Source organism: Octodon degus, unplaced genomic scaffold (assembly GCF_000260255.1).
Source record: "Octodon degus isolate 3935 unplaced genomic scaffold, OctDeg1.0 scaffold00069, whole genome shotgun sequence".
NCBI classification, from domain to species: domain Eukaryota; kingdom Metazoa; phylum Chordata; class Mammalia; order Rodentia; family Octodontidae; genus Octodon; species Octodon degus.
The window spans coordinates 564,151-574,105 of NW_004524645.1; the positions used below are offsets into that span (position 1 = coordinate 564,151).

General features: G+C 35.9%; 1 pseudogene; it reads right to left on the bottom strand.

Annotated features, from left to right (window-relative positions):
• Window positions 1-894: 894 nt before the first annotated feature.
• LOC101566309 lies at window positions 895-1,650 on the bottom strand (annotated as a pseudogene).
• Between the last annotated feature and the right edge of the window lie 8,305 nt (window positions 1,651-9,955).

Consider the following 9,955-nt stretch of genomic DNA (forward strand, 5'->3'; position numbering starts at 1 on the left):
ATGGCTTTTATCAGATTGAGGTAAAATTCATCTATTCTAATTGTCTGTAGGACTTTGAACATGAATAAGTGTTGGACTTTGTCAAAAGTCTTTTCTGTATCAATTGAGATGATCATCTGATTTTTGGATTTGGCTGTATTGATATAGTGCATTACATTTATAGATTTGCATATGTTGAACCATCCTTGCATTCCTGGAATGAATCTTACCTGGTCATAGTATATAATCTTAATGATTTTGCTGTATTATATTTGTTAGGATTTTATTGGGGATTTTTTCATCTGTGTTCATGAGGGAGATTGGCCTATAGTTCTCTTTTTTAATTGCATTTTTCTGTGATTTTTGTGGCAGTATAATACTTGCCTCCAGGAATGATTTTGGGAGAATTGTTTCTTTTTCAATTTCATTGAAGAGTTTGATGAGTATTGGGATTATATCTTTCATAAATTTCTTGTAGAATTCAGCTGTGAATCCATCAGGACCTGGACTTTTCTTTGTCAGTAGGATTTTTTTTTATTACATTTTGTATTTCGTTGGCTGTTATTGGGTTATTGAGATGTTTTGTTGGCTGTTATTGGGTTATTATATCTTCTTGATTCAGGTTTGGTTATTTGTAACTTTCTAGTAATCTGTCCATTTCTTTTGTGTCTTCAATTCTGTGAAAGTAAAGATTGTCAAAATAGTTATTGATCATCTTCTGAATTTCCAGAGGGTCTGTGGTAATTTCACCCTTTTATTCCTTATTGCTTGAATTTGAGTTTTTTCTTTCTCTTTTTGATGACATTAGCTAGGGCATATCATTTTTTTGCCATCACAAATAGGACTTTATTTATCACTATTAAAAATCTGGATCTTAAAAACAGACTCTCGTACTGGTGGTTCATATCCATCAGCTCATTGAACTTTCGCTCCAGTCTCATCTCCAGTAGCCTTTCCAGAGCTGCTACCTTCACCATGAAGCTCCATGAGTTTTTCCAATTCAAACTTGGGCTTCTTCAGCATTTTTACTTTTCTGATGAAGACATCATAAAGAGGGTAGATAGACTGGCAAGTCTTTTCTATGTCTTTCCCAATACTGTCTGGAATAAATTTATTGACCACTTCCTTCAAGTCATTTGTCTGCACCTCCCAGGTCATGATTTCCATCATCTTCTTCCGGATCTGGTGGACCTGTTGGTGCTGAGCATAAGAGATCTTCCATATCTGATTGTTGCATTTTTTAGTAAAGCCAACACAGAACAGTTCAAGCAAATAACCATGGGTAGTCTTGACATCCACATGAGCTTCGATCATGGTCTGCCATTTTTTGACCATGGAACACATTTTGTTACGGGTGAGGTCCATGCCATGGAAGTTAGTCAGGCAGTTTTTGCCCTGAATGTCTTCAGTAATTAGCTTGAATTTTCTAAATGCAACTTCATCATTCTGCAGATCAGCAAGGCTCACTTCAAACACACGACCTTTGAGCCCATCAGATGCAATTTTGGTTCCTTGGGTTTTGGTGACGGGTGTTTTTCCAATATTTCTTATGTTGAACATAGCCAGTGACTTCACATCATACCAGTCCTTTTTAGAAAATGGACAAACCACTTTCTTTTTGGCTCCTTTTTTACCGCCTTTCTTAAGACGCTTTTTCTTGCCTACCGCCATGTTGCTGCTCAGAGAGTCAAAAGGGGGCATATGAATTTTAATTAATCTTTTAAAGAACCAAATTTTTGATTCATTAATTCTTTGTACTGTTTCCTTTGTCTTGATTTCATTAGTTTCTGCTTTAATCTGCATAATTTCCTCCCATCTTTGGCTTTTTGATTTGTTGTGCTCTTCTTTTTCTAGAAGCTTGAGGTGCAGCATTAGGGTACTTATTTGTTCCTGTTCTGTTTTCCTAATGTGTGAGTTCACAGTTATAAATTTCCCCCTAAGAACTGCTTTCATTGCATTCCATAAATTCCCATAAGTTGTGCTTCAACTTTCATTGAATCATAAATATTTTTTAATTTCATCTGTAACCTACTGGTTGCTGAGGAGGGTGTTGTTTAATTTCCATGCGTTTATGGGGTTTTTGTGGTTTCCTTCGTCAATTATTTCGTTTCATTGCACTGTGGTTAGATAACATTTATGGGATAATTTCTGCTTTCCTGCATATACTTAAGCATGATCTATAGACTAGTATATGGTCTATTTTAGAAAATGACCCATGTGCAGCTGAAAAAAATGTGTATTCAGATGTGGTTGGGTGGAACTCTGTGTATATATCTACTAAGTCCATTTGTTCCAAGGTTTGGTTCAATTCTGCTACTTCTTTGCCAATTTTTTGTCTTCTTGACCTATCTTTTTGGGATTAGGGTTTGTTCAAGTCTCCTATTAAAATTGTGATTTTGGATATTAGCCTTTCTGTGTCCATTAAGAATTGTCTTATATAGTTGGGTGTTCTTGTGTTTGGTGTGTACATATTTATGAGTGTATTCCTCCTGTATTTTTCTCCTAACCAGTATGTAATGGCCTTCTTTATTTTGTTTGATAATTCTTGGCTTGAAGTTCAGACTGTCTGTGAACAGTATTGCTACCTCTGCTTTTTTTGTGAGGTGCTTGGGTGTTCAGTATTGCTTTCCATCTTTTGACTTTCAGTCTATGAATTTCTTTGTAAGTTAAGTGTGTTTTTGTATAAGCCTATACAGTGTGTTTCTTGTATACAGTTGGATTTTGCTTCCTAAACCACTATGCCAGTCTATTTCTTTTAATTGGGGAATTGAGTCCATTTACATTGACGGTTATAATTGGGATGTATTGACTTATGATTGACATGCTATTTCCCTGCTGCTGTATACCTCTTTTTCTCCTGTGTTTCATTGTTTGCCCCATTTAGTGGGTTCTTTGCATTCTTATTAATGGAATTCTGTTAATTTTCATCCTCTCAGATAGAATAGAATATTTTTAGAATTTTTTTAGTAGTCTGTGTAGGGTTGGCTTTATCATCATGAAATTCTTTAGTTGTTCTTTGTTTTGTTTTGTCTTGTTTTTCTTTTGGTGGAACCGGGGATTGAACTCATACCCTTGTGCTTGCCAGGAAAGTGCTTATTCTACTGAGCAATCTCCCCAGACCCTTTTAGTTGTTCTTTGTCATGGAAGTATTTTACTTCTCCATCAAACCTAAAAGAGATTTTTGCTTTGTGTAGCAGTTTGGCTGGAATTTTTTCTTGGAGAACTTGAAGTACTTTACTCCATGCTCTTCTTGACTTCATGGTTTGTGAAGAGAAATCTGCTGTTATTTTGATGGGTTTTCTTTTGAATGTGATCTGTTTCTTTTGTTTAGTATCTTTTAGTATATTGTTCTTCTACTGTATTTTTGGAATTTTGATTATTATATTTCTAGGTGTGTTTTTAACTGGGTTGATGTTATTTGGAGTTCCTATATGCTTCGGTTACCTGAGTATCAGATTGTTTCCCCAAATTTAGTAAGCTGTTACTTCTGCTCGTACTCTTTTTATATTATTTATATTGACTCCTTCTTTCTCATTGATGCCTATTAGTCTTATGTTTTTCACCTTTGCATTGTGTTGCAGATGTTGAATTATTTTTTCCTGCATCTTGTTTGTTTTTACGATATGTTTTCTTATCTTTCCAGTAGCCACATTGGTGTTTTCAAGGTCTGAAACTGTCTTCACTTTCATTCAAACGGTTTTTCCAGCTTGTGATTGAGGTTTTAATTTCCTGTATAGGCCTTTGAATCTGCTTATTATATTATATTTCTTTCCTATATTGCTTGTTCAAGGCATCCATCATTTTTCTATTCTCCTCTATTTTTTTAATCAGTGTCCTCTTTAGAAGCACGTAGTAATTCTTTCATTATAGTTATCATGTTTTTTTACTTCAGAGATTATTTGTGATCTGATTCCTCTATAGCTTTCTGCTGTTGTTTTTTTACTCCAGATGCTATTATTTCAGAGATTTCAGGTGTGTGATTTCCAATATCTGCAATGCTGGTGTCTCCTGAATTTGTTCTGGGTGGGTTTGGGGCATAAGAATGCACTTTTGTCCTTTGCTTTTTCATTTATATATCTATGTCTTGTGATCATTGCTGTGAAGCTTTGGTGCACATATTACCTCAGCACATACTGCTGTTATTACCCAAGAAAGATTATGTGGTTAATGCCATTACAGTTTTATATTTACAGAACTATAATTAACAACACTAATAATGGGTAATGAGTTTTAGCAGTTGACAAACTTTTGCATCTAATGGGTTTGTATTTTAGACACTAAGAGAAAACATTATGACTGTATAGCTAAGCAGATATTTGATTGGGAATTTGTACTTAAATTAGTTCCCCTATATTCTATCTGATCACCTCCCCTTATGTACCTGTAGTCTTTCATCCTGGTTTCCTGTTGCTCCCTCTCTCAATTATGAGAGAAAGAGATAGCATGCTCTCATAGGTCTGGGTCTGGCAAAGTGTTTCAGCTTATCAGGTCTAGATCTAGTAAGTTTGAATTTATCCAGGTGGGCCTGGCTTGGGTCTGGCTGCTGTGCTCTGCTTCTTCCTGATGCAGCCCATGGAAGTGAGTCTTCTGTGCCCCTCCAACAAGATGTTCTGGTCTTGGATTAGTTGGGTGGGTCTTGCCCCTTGCTTCTCTGCAGGGAGTTCTGCTTCAGGGTTCCACACCAGGCCTGTCTGATGGAGTAGAATCCAGTAAGCATGGAAGGTCCCACACACAGGCCCGTCCTGGGGGCTGGGTGGAGTAGATTCTGGCAGGCACAAATGGTCCCACACACACTCCGGGCCTGGGCACCTGCTGGAGTCAATCATGGAATTTCAGTTGAAGCACTTTGGAGGGAGTTAAGCCTTGAATTTTCATTTCTACTTTCAAATTTGAGACATAATTGGTAAGGAAATGAGTGCCTAATTCAGGAACATAAGACATTTTGATAAAAGAAAAATCAATTAATGTTCAGAGGTTGAAGGAGAAATACCACATAGTCACATCAATAGATATATAAATGACAATAAATTCAATATTTATTCATGACAAATAAAATTTTATTAAGTGAAGAATTAAAAACTCCTTCAATGCTTTATACAGGATATTTTGAAAGAAATTACAGCTAATTTCACACTTAATGGTGACACATTAAAAGTACTCCTTTAAAAATCATGTACAAGAAAATAATTTCTTACTGTCAGTAATTGTATTCATCACTGTGTTAGAGGTGGTAGTCAGGGAAGTTATTAAAGGAATTGGAAAGGAGAAAAGAGCTTTTATTATTCAAAGATTACCTGAATGTCTATGTGCAAAAATTCCGATCACTGGCATGTAAGCTTTTGCAATTGTTCAATAGAAAATAAGCACACAAAAGTTACTGTGTTCTCTTTCACCAGTAAGAGAAGATAAAATTAGTGAAAAATGTTCAATGGAATCATAATTTTAAAGTATTTAAGAGATTTCTACACACTTTTATGGAAATAATTACAGAGGTTAATTGAATATAGATAAAGAAGATTGATAAAATGGACACAATATCCATAGACCTGAATCCTTCTATTATCTCTTATTGCATAGTAAGTTAACTCAAACTTAGTGCTTATGATAACTGGCACTTGTTATCCCACAGCTGGTGCTGGTTGAGATTTCAGGAGAGGTGACCTGGGTGGTTCTGGCTAGGGTGTTTTTTGAGGCTGCCATCATGATTTTTCAGCTAAGGATGCTATGCTCTGAAAGCTTTTCTAGGCCCAATGGATTCATTTCCAAGCTTGATGTTAAGATGTCTTGCAAGATCCTTTTGGTCCTCACTGGCTATTGGCCACTATATAGGTCTTCCCATATATGGAAATCTGACAATTGACTAGTGATCTAAAAGAGAGAGAATCCCTGAAGTCATAAATTGTCATTGCTACTCACTTCAATCTACTAGAAATGAGTCCCTAAGTCAAGGACACACTTTAGGGGATGGTAACTATCCTTGATCCTTGGAAGCAAATATAAAACAGTTGGTATGTACATTTCAAACCACTAAAATCTTAATATAACAAAGCTACTAGTTGTCAGTAGATTCCAGACAGTCCCAATAAAGAGCTCAGTTGGTATGGTATGGAATTTAACCAAGTGATTCAAAAACTTACGTGAAGGGCTGGCCAGATAGCTCAGCCGATTAAAGCACCTGCTTAGGCAGATGTAGGGGTGGGACATTCAGTTCCTGGGCCTGCCATGTGGGCCCTACCCACCAGGGTGTGCTGAGACAGTGATTGAGACTGGGTGCCATGGCTTGCACCTGTAATCCCAGCTTGTGAGAGGCTGTAAACAGAAGGATCGCTATGAGTCCAATCTATGTAGTGAGAACCTGTATACCCTGTACTAAATACAACAAAAAACAAACAAAAAGAAAACCCTTACGTGAAAGTAAAAATGACCTGGAATAGGCCAGATACTCTTATTTGAAGAGGCATAGGATGAAAGAACTCACTTTTCTAGAAATCTGACAAAACTAAACAAAAAAGGGAAGACAAATGAAGGACAATTTTGTATCTGTATATACAAAATAATTAACATAGATATATAGCTATTTTCTCTTAATTCAATGAGAAGAAAGATTTGTACTAATAGTGTTTGGACAGGATATCATGTCTGCATCTTTTTTTTTGCTTTTATTTTATTTTTATTTTTTCCCATAATTTCATTGAGAAACAAATAGCAATGAGAGAGTTTTAAGACAAATTGGTAGGACAGTTTCAATAATTAACACATTGCATACATTCTTCCTAGTGATTAATTGCTGTACAAGATGAAGACATGATATCCTATTTACAAACACCATTAGAACAAATCCATCTATTCATTAAGGGAATGTACTTTTATATCCATCCTAACCATTTTGAATACACAGATACAAAATGGACATTTATTTGTTTCCCCTTTTTTGTTTAATTCTGTTATTTGAATATTATAGGTGTGTTAACTCAGCAAAATATTCTAAAAGAGTCCAGTAGTCCATAATAGTATTGGGTCTTCTGCTTCACTGGCAATGTCAGAAATTGTTGACTTGAGTGCCCTACAGCTCAACATAACAGTATGGCTTTACTTCTCATACTTTGTTTTTATACTTTTCTGCTGCATGGTTAAGACCAAGATAAAGCAAGACCTATGCAACAAGACTTGTAGCTTTTGGTCTGATAAGATCAATGAAATCCCCTCAGGAGTTTTCCTGAGATCCTGGACCTCAGATTGTAGGTACTTTGTGAGTGTCAGCCATGGGGATGAGTCATGGCCATTGCTTGGCCAATGTGCTCTCTGTGAAAGCCTTAGAGAATGTTTTCTCTCCATGTGCATGTCTGCATCTTGCACTATGAATAAACACTATGAAGACAACAATATGCAATGTATTAACTATAGTAACTGTCCTACTGACCTATTTTGGAACTGTTTCATTGCTATTTGTTTCTCAATAAAATTAATGAAAAATAGAAATTTGGGTATTATAAATTAATAGTAATTCAGACTATAAAATAGTGCCTAGAGATGAAGAAGTTAACTGGTTTAACAAAAGAAAAACCTCAGAAACAGAGCCATGCACATAATTGTTAGCTATATGAGAAAAGAAGTACATACAAGTTGCTCAAAATTGGATTACAGATCAAAATGAGAAAAAATGTAGAGTATATCATAAGACGAGAATTTCTTATTAAATAAAACGCTATAAGTTCAAATGATTAAAAAATTAATAAATATTAAATATTTTATCTCACCTATAATCCCAGCACTGTAGTCTCAACCCTCTACCACCCTGTGACAGGATGATACCAAGTTCTAGCTCAGCCTGGACAATTTAACAACTTAATGAGAACTTGTTTCAAAATAAAAATTAAAAGAAAAAGAACTGAAATGCAACTCAGTGTAGAGGCCTTGTGTCCAATATCTAGTATAGAAAAAAAGGATTTTTGTTTACCAGAAAACACCCTAGACTTTCACTAAGCTGTGATGACATGACTGATAGCACCTTGGCCCCTCTTAAACAGCATTTGTGATCATGCTAAAGTAATGCACTTTTGGTAGAAACCATACCTCAAATTTCAGATTTCCCTCTTTTCCTTGACTAGTAATGTGCAGTCTAATAATCCCTGATGATGGCAGTGAACCACAGAGGCAGTAGGTATGAGTTTCAGCTCCATCACTGAAACAGTCACAAACAAGTACAACCAGAACAATGTGGTATATTGTGTTGCTAAGCTAGGATGTTATGTAGATTAGGTTACTAAGTGCATTTATGGTGAATATATAAAAATTATTCAGTTGAGAAAAGGGCAACACCAACATGGTCAAGTTGCTATAATGAACATTTGAAGAGAAGTTTATGTCTGTAGTTAAGAAGAAAGCTGAAATATATTGGCACAGAGACAAAACAGATCATGTCCCACAGGGCAATCAACTAAATAACCTTTAGGGTTATCTTCTCTAGCCATCTGAAATAATTTTCATCTTGGATGAACAAAATGGATGAGTTAACATGCAGCTTTCCAGAGTCTTGGGTTTTGTCAACTATGCATCATAAGTCAAATTAAATTATACTCTCCTGGAGAATTTAAGCATTATTTGGTGGACTTGTTGCATAATGTTCCAGTATGACCTTGAAAAGACATACTGAACTGTAAGTCAGTTATAAATTTTTCTGAACAATAAGGTTTTTTACGAATTTCAATGAACAATATTTATTCAAATATAGGTGATTAAAAAGCACAAGCAAGAAATGACAAATACGAAATTCATAATAAGGATTACCTTAGAGTAATGGTCCTCAAACAGGAATGATTTGGGTTCTGGTGGACATTTGACAACGGTGGATATATATTTAGTTTTCCTATTTGGGGAGATGTGATTAACATCAAGTGGGCAGAGGCCAAGACAATGAAGGACTGTCTACTATACATAGGTTGGCTGCCATGGGAAAGAATAATCTGGCCACAAATCGTAGAGCTGAGCTTAAAAAGTCCTGGGAAAGGATGTGAGGCTTGTGGTAGAGAATGTGGGGATCAGAAAAATGGTAAATTCAGAAAAATATTCCTATATAGACCAGTAGTCCATAATAGTAATGGGTTATCCATAGGACTGGCTATGTCAGAAGTTGTTGACTTGAGACTTTTACAGATCAGCATATTAATATGGCTTTACTTTTTATACCTCATGTTTATACTTTTCTGCTGGATGCTTAAGACCAAGATAAAGCAAGACCTATAAAACAAGAAATGTAACTTTTGTATCTGATAAGCCCAGTCAAATCCCCTTAGGATTTCCTCTGAATTCCTGTACTGCAGTTTGTAGATCCTTTGTCAGTGTCAGTCATGTGGATGAGTCACGGCCATTGCTTGACTAATTTTCTCTATGTGAAAGCCTGAGAGAATGGATTATTTTGCTAAATTCATGCACCTACAATATTTAAATGACAATGGAATACCCTTCTCTGACAAAACCAAACAAAAAAAAGGGGATATAAATGAAGGACCATTTTGTATCTGTATATGCAGAGTAGTAAGGATAGATATATGCTACTTTCTCTTAATTCAATGAGAAGAAAGATTTATACCAATAGTGTTTGGACAGGATATAATGTTTGCATCTTGAACTATGAATAATCACTGTGAACTCAATAATATGCAATGCATAAATTATTGAAACTATCCTACTAATAGGTTATTTTTTTCAATAATTTTATTGAGAAACAAATAGCAATGAGACAGTTTCAAATCCGATTAGTAGGACAGTTTCAATAGGTAATATATTGCATATTTTTGTCTTAGTGGTTATTCATTGCACAAGATGCAGACATGGCCAGTCCTAGCCCAGGTCCTGTGAGTGTGTGGAGAGCTTCCTGCTACCCTGCACCAGCGGGACCAGTCCCAGCCCAGGCGCAGTGTGGGCCGGACCCTCTCCCACGCCCTCGGGCTGCCCCCCACCACTCCGCAGTACCTCC